The sequence below is a fragment of the Hevea brasiliensis genome, chromosome 13, assembly GCF_030052815.1.
Source record: "Hevea brasiliensis isolate MT/VB/25A 57/8 chromosome 13, ASM3005281v1, whole genome shotgun sequence".
Taxonomy (NCBI): Eukaryota; Viridiplantae; Streptophyta; class Magnoliopsida; order Malpighiales; family Euphorbiaceae; genus Hevea; species Hevea brasiliensis.
The window spans coordinates 78,593,195-78,600,928 of record NC_079505.1 but is presented as its reverse complement, the minus strand read 5'-3'; positions in this window follow the sequence as shown (position 1 = coordinate 78,600,928).

Sequence of the window (7,734 nt, the reverse complement as noted above, 5' to 3'; positions counted from 1 at the left end):
GTGGTAGGTGACAACCAACGTAAAAATTTTCGTCACACCTTATGATATGGATTCAAATGATATAAATGTTGGGGCATCCTCTACTTATAACGCGCTACATCGGAGCCCGGGTGTAGTGAGAAATATGCAAGGTGGTAGGCGTTCATCAAAAGTGACCCGCCATGCCCGTGCCCGGGTGTGGTGTTAAGTGAGCAAGGGTTCCCACATCATGGACGGGTGTGGGTAAAGAAGTTAGTTCATAGGAAAGATATTAGAACAGATAGTGGAACAAAACACAAGATAGACATAGAAAACAATAGAAGATATCATAGAAGGAGACCAATTAGGAAGAAACAGGATAGGAGGAGGATCAAGGTTGGTACTTGAAATGTTGAATCACTTACAGGAAAATTAATTGAGCTTGTGGATACCTTAGAAAGGAGAATAGTGAATATTGCTTGCATTCAGGAGACTAAATGGGTAGGAGAAAAAAGTAAGGAAGTGGGTAATTCAGGGTATAAACTGTGGTTTATCGGAAATGAGAGAAATAAGAACGGAGTGGGCATAATCATAGACAGGACATTGAAAGACGCAGTAATAGCTGTGAAAAGAGTAGGAGATAGAATTATACTAGTAAAGCTAGTACTAGAAGGAGAAACAATAAATGTAGTTAATGCTTATGCTCCACAAATAGTACTAGACAGTGAGAGTAAACAAAAGTTTTGGGAATATATAGATAATTTAATGCAAAGCATATCGAATGAAGAGAATGTTTTCATTTGTGGAGATTTGAATGAACATATAGGAAGTGATAGACAAGGTTATGAGAATGTTCATAGAGATTTTGGTTTTGACAGTCGAAATGAGGAGGGAAAAAGCATCCTGGATTTTGCTATGGTATACGACCTAATACTAGCAAATACCTACTTTATAAAAAGAGAGTCACATTTAGTGACTTTCAAAAGTGGGCAACATAGAAGCCAAATCGACTTCCTCTTAACTAGGAAGACAAATAAAGCTCTATGCAATGATTGCTAGGTCATTCCAGGAGAGCCTTTAACAAGTCAACATCGGTTGGTGGTATTGGATGTCAAGTTTAGGAATAATTCAAGTAAGGTCAGAAGAAATAGTATAACTCAAATAAAGTGGCGGGAGTTCAAAGGAGTAAAGCAAGTGAAGTTCAAAAATGAGCTTCTCGAGTCTGAAGTATGGAAGTTGGATATGAAGGCTAATGATATGTGGATACAGATGGCATCAAATATTAGAGAAGTCGCTAGAAAAGTACTTGGAGAGTCTAAAGGACATGGACCACCCTCAAAAGAGAGATGGTGGTGGAATGAGGAAGCACAAAAGGCAGTAAAGAGAAAAAGAGAATGGTATAAGAAATTACCTAAATGTGATAATAATGAGGCATATGAACAGTACAAGATAGCAAAGAAAGAGGCAAAAAAGGCAGTTAGTCAAGCAAGAGCACAAGTCTTTGAAAAGTTATATGAGAAACTTGGAACTAAAGAAGGAGAGAAAGATATTTATAAATTAGCAAGGAGGAAAGAAAGGAAATGTCAAGATCTCAATCAAGTTAGTTGCATTAAGGATAAAGAAGGAAAAGTGTTGGTGAAAGATGAGGACATTAAAGAAAGATGGAGAAATTATTTTAATGATCTCTTTAATAATAGTCAAAATGGTAATAGCGTGAATATAGACTATAGAATAATAGAAAATAATGTGAATTATACTAGAAGGATTAGATCTTAGAAGTAAATGAAGCACTTAAGAGAATGAAAGTGGGTAAAGCCTGTGGACCCGATAAAATACCAATTGATGTGTAGAAGTGTTTGGGAGATATGAGAGTGGCATGGTTAACTAAATTATTTAATAAGATTCTAAATTCAAAGAAAATGCCTGATGAATGGAGGAGGAGTATTTTAGTACCTATTTTTAAAAATAAAGGAGACATACAGGTTGCTCAAACTATAGGGGAATTAAACTCATGAGCCAACTATGAAGTTGTGGGAGAGAGTTGTGGAGCATCGACTATGTCATGATACTTCTATCTCTCTCAATCAATTTGGTTTCATGCCCGGTCGTTCAACTATGAAGGCGATTTTTCTCATTAGAAGCTTGATGGAGAAATATAGAGAGGTGAAGAAAGATCTACACATGGTTTTTATTGATTTGGAGAAGGCTTATGATAGTGTTCCAAGAGATGTTTTATAGAATGTGTTAGAACAAAAGAGGGAATCTATTAGGTACATACAAGTGTTGAAAGATATGTATGAAGAGCAACTACTATTGTGCGCACAGTGGGAGTGGACACAAGAGATTTTCCGATCTCAATTGGATTACACCAAAAATCAACCATAAGCCCTTATCTTTTTACATTAGTTTTAGATGAATTGACGAGACATATACAAGAGAGTATTCCTTGGTGCATGATGTTTACAGATGATATTATTCTAACAGATGAGACAAGAGAAGGAGTTAATAGAAAGCTAGAGCTTTAGAGAAGTACTATAGAGTAAAAGGGTTTTAAGTTAAGTAGAACAAAGGCAGAGTACATGCATTACAAGTTCAGTGAAGGCTAAACTGGTGATAAGAAAGGAGTTAGATTGAATGGAGTGGTACTGTCTCAAAGTAATCACTTTAAATATCTATGCTCAGTCCTTCAAGTAGATGGGGGATGTGAGAAAGATGTTAGTCATAGGATTAAAGCCGGATGGTTGAAGTGGAGACGTGTCATGGGAGTTTTATTTGATCGCAAGATTCCCAATAAGTTGAAAGGAAAATTTTACCGTACAACCATATGACCGGCTATGTTATATGGTAATGAGTGTTGGGCACTGAAAGAGTCGTATGCGTCTAAGATAAGAGTTGCAGAGATGAGAATGTTAAGGTATATAAGTGGCCATACTAGACTAAATAAAGTCCGTAATGAGAGTATTAGAGAAAATGTATGAGTGGTGCCAATTGAAGATAAGTTGAGAGAAGGGAAAATGAGGTGGTTTGGTCATGTGAAACGTGGACACATGGAGACTCCAGTTAGATAAGTAGAGCACATTAGGTTAGAAGATATAAAGAAAAAAAAGGGGTAGATCTAAATTGACTTGGAGGATAGTAGTACAACATGACCTAAAAGTATTACACATTTCTGAAGATTTAACCCAAAATCGTTTAAAGTGGAGAAAGAGAATCCATATAGTCAACTCCAAATTTTTGGGATAAAGGATGAGTTGAGTTGTATATATACCATATATGTAAAATATGGCAACATTAAGCTTTTACTTATTTTTCCTTTTCTTATTTTATATATTTCTTGTTATATATATTAATTAGAGTGCTTTAAAAAATAATTTAAAATTAAATTTTATAAATTTTAATTATTAAAATAATAAAATAATTTTTTAAAATTACATTTTTCGATCACATTCAAGGTTATATTTTTTTCTCTGAAATTAATTTTACATTAACATCTTAATGGCCAACAGACAATGGTCATCAGCTCCAACTTTGCGCAGTCACAGTTTCTAGTGATGGTACAGGAGGTGGCATATTACTGTGGGAATAAAATTCCTTGGTGGTGGCTATGTGAGTTCGATCAAGATGGACATTTATAAATTAGTCTCTTTCTTTCAATTTTTACATTAAATAAGGTCGTTGAAATTTCAGATATTATAATTTTAAAAAATAATTTAATATTATTATTAAATTAAAATTCATTTACCGAAAGAGAAATTTGTTGATGATGCGTATCATTGTCTACTTGACTAATATAAATTATTGCTAATTTAATTTAAAAATAGCTTAAAAAAAGTAAAGAAAAGTCTCAAGACTTCGACACCATTTTTTTTTTCTAAAGACTTGACCCATTTGTTTTTTTTTTTTTTTAATGGTCCAAAAAGGAGAGAGCAACAGGATATAACAGCCAGGCAGTAATTTCCCAATAGAAGCATCTATGACTTCTCAGGTCGATTTATATAATAATAATAATAATAATAATAATAATAATAATAATATCAGGTAACTAGCCTACAAGTTTCATGCGACGCTGCACCAGAAGATCGCTCATTCGATAGGACCTGTTCACACGAAAATACCAAATATGATGCTCGGTTTGACATTGTTAATAAAAATATATTAAATTTTAAATAAATTTAATATATTTAATTTCAAAATTTTAAAATAATTTTTTTTAAATTGCTATCATAATTCCAACGAAATTACATCCATAAAAGTAAGAGAAATAAATTCATTATTTAAGTATTAAAAACTGATTTTTTTATATTAAATTTATTTTAATATCTCAATAAATGGCTTATTATTTACATCATGAATGTGATGGCACACAGCGACTCCAGCAAGTGCGGGTCCTAGGTTGGGGCCTTCTTGGGTTGTTGCCATACTATTGGGAAAATTATTGCTACAATTCTTCCACGCGCTCCTGTAATCAAATTTAGGGAAAATTATTTTAAATTGTACGGGTCAACAAACTTAATCCATAAATTAAATTATTTATTAAAAATTAAGAATAATGAATTAAAAAAAATCCTTTTAAATGATTTAATATATAATTTTTATTTCATAATAACAAAATTAAATTAAAGTGTATATATTTATATAAATTTTCAAATATAAATATAAATTCTGATAATATTTAAAAAAAAAAAAATTTCATGAAGCTGTGTAGGGCCATTTTAAACAGCCAACGTTAACCTCGTTTTCAAGAAAGGCCACAGCCATGGTAGAAGTCAGAACTGGTAACTCGGGAAGGAACTTTCTTCTAACTCTGGAAGGAACTTTCTTTTAACCATGACCTCTCTTAGTCTTGCACTTCTAGAATAACATTTTATTTTTATTTTTATTGGAATATTGAACTTCTCGAAAAACTGTACCGTAAAGTTTAATTCAATTATAATGGTTAGAAAAAAAAATAAAAATTAAAAACTCAAATAATCTTTCCTGGCTTATTCTTTGGACAGTTGACCAACTCTTCAGGTTGGTTTGCAATTCCATTTAATTTCTACACATAATTCTCACATCTATCCAACTGCCTATTAATTACTCATATACTAACCATATGAATTGCCTATTTGGTATTAAAATTGGGTGAAAGTTATTTTTCTAATACACATATATATATTATCAGGAGTTTCTTCATTTATAAGTTTTTAATTTAATAATATTAAAATCGTTTATATTATGGTGAGATATCGAGTTTAAATTATTTGAAATGAAACCATTTATGCTAAGAAAAAAAAATTAGGGGCTTCCTCAGTTCCTCAAGAAATCTCATCTGACTGTATATTATCTGTGTGAACAAGAGAAATTTTAGGATATTGTCTTCAAAGGGTGGTCCAGAAGGCTAGATTGTTCAATAATTATATATTTTTTTCTTGTCTTTCTTTTAAAGATACTGCAGGAAGATTTACAGGTAGATCATTGATGGGTTTTCTATTAATGAGTTAAAAAAAAAAAATCTTTATTAAAATACATCATCATCTTCTAGAAAATTTGACAATTATAGGAGTATCTTTTATTTTTCTCACATAATTTTTTACTTTGGAATCAATAATAATATTTAGATAAATCTCTCCTAACAATAATAAGGTCAACTCTATACGTTACTGATCTTGTTAGCCTTTAATTCATCTTTTTTTCTTTTATGAAATACACGCATATACGACAATATAAAATTTATTATATCAATATTCATTGCCAAATAATTATTGACTGAGAAAATTTTTGACAATATTTATGTCTATGAGAAATTATCATGTCAGTTTAATTGATAGTTATACTCATATGAGATATTGAGAATTTTATGCTGCATTAATTTAATAAGAATTGAACATAGAATTCATTCCTGTAATAGTGATATAGTAGCACACAGCTTAGATCAGTGTCATATTTTGTTGAATTCTAACATTTTGTTTGTCAAATTTTGTCCATGGCTGAGCCTGCAATTGGTTTTGAGTAAAACTTGAATCGAAATAATAATAATAATAATAATAATAATAATAATAATAATAATAATAATAATATTATTATTATTATTATATCACAAATATATTTTTATTTTTAAAAATTAGAAAAAATATGAGTCAATTCAATATTTTTTTTTTTGTCAATTCAATATTTACCCTCACAACACGTTGGCATAAAAATTGGCAAAGTATAAGCTGGGAAACACGAATTCGTGATATCAAATCAATTGGACGACTGGGGATTTTTCCAAATTGCAAGTGGAGTCACAGGAAGGCAATGTTCGCACAAAGACAAAGGGGCAAAGACGAAGAATATTTGCTGATTTGGAATTCATCGTCATAAGGCCAACTAATCCCTTATTAATCCAATATTAAGGTTTTAAATTACAGCTTTCCCAAATGAATGGCTATGATTTCTTTTTTCTTTTGGCATAAATTTCAGCCGTCGGATCCAAAGAAAACCATCTACATAGAAAATGCCAAATCATATAGACGAGTCAATTTAGTAAATTAACCTTAATACACGGTACTCTTAAGAATGTCCTAATCGTTGGACTGTAAATATTAATTACAAAAATAAAGGATATTATACGTCACATTTAATTTTTATTAATTAATTATTAATTCTGATGCTAAAAATTTCTCATGCAAAGCAACACTATCATATCATTTTCACTTCTTATGGCTACATTATTGACTTTTATTCATTTTTAAGGGTGAGGAAATGTTTGGTTCCTTTCTTTATCAATCTTAATTTTTCTTTAATAATTAGGAATATTTGTGTAAATAAAAAAAATTCAATTAATTTAAATTATAAAAATCAATAAACTCATCAATCCATTAATAAATATATTTAGAGTTCAGAATTCTGTTAAACTAATAACTATCAATTAATTTAAATTATAAAAATCAATAAACTCATCAATCCATTAATAAATATATTTAGAGTTCAGAATTCTGTTAAACTAATAACTATGAAAATGTGTTGAATCGGAAAAAGAGTATCCAAAACTTTATAAGAGCACATTATTTTTATCTTAAATGATTTGAAAAATTAACAAACCCCTTTTATTGATGTTTTAATAATTGAAATTTATAAAATTTAAATTTATTTTTTAATATTTGTAATTAATATATTTAAAATAATAATTTTATCAATAATAATTCTAATAATGATGTCAAACATGTAAGAAAAAACTGAATTTTTCTTTATTTTTAAGGAATTCTTGACCTACTTAAGTAACACATAATTGATTTTAGAAAAAGGTATTTTGATTGAGTGCACCTTTTGTAATTGTAACATTGTTTTAAAGGGAAAAAATGTTTTTTTTTTTTCCTTTATTTTTATTAACTTGTTTATTAATTAGTTTTTAATAATGAAAATTATTTTTTTTCTTTTATTTTACGTGGCTCATATTACTTACTTAAGTTACGATCTGCCTAATAAAACATTTAGATTATGTAAATTAATGGTAAATATATTTAGATTATGTAAATTAATGGTATGTATTTATATTATTTATATATAAATATTTTTATATTATAATAAAATTATCAAAATTTTAAAAATAAAAAATGATTTATTTTTTTTCATAAGAAAAATATTTTCTGTTAACTTATTTTTCTAAATAGTTTAAATATTAAAAAATATAAAAAATATTTTTCATAAAAATATTTTCCGTATAAGCAACATATTTATGCCACATAAGGAGAAAAGTTTGATAGGTACAAAAATTATTCAATAGAAAAGATATATTTTTTTTATAAAATTCTC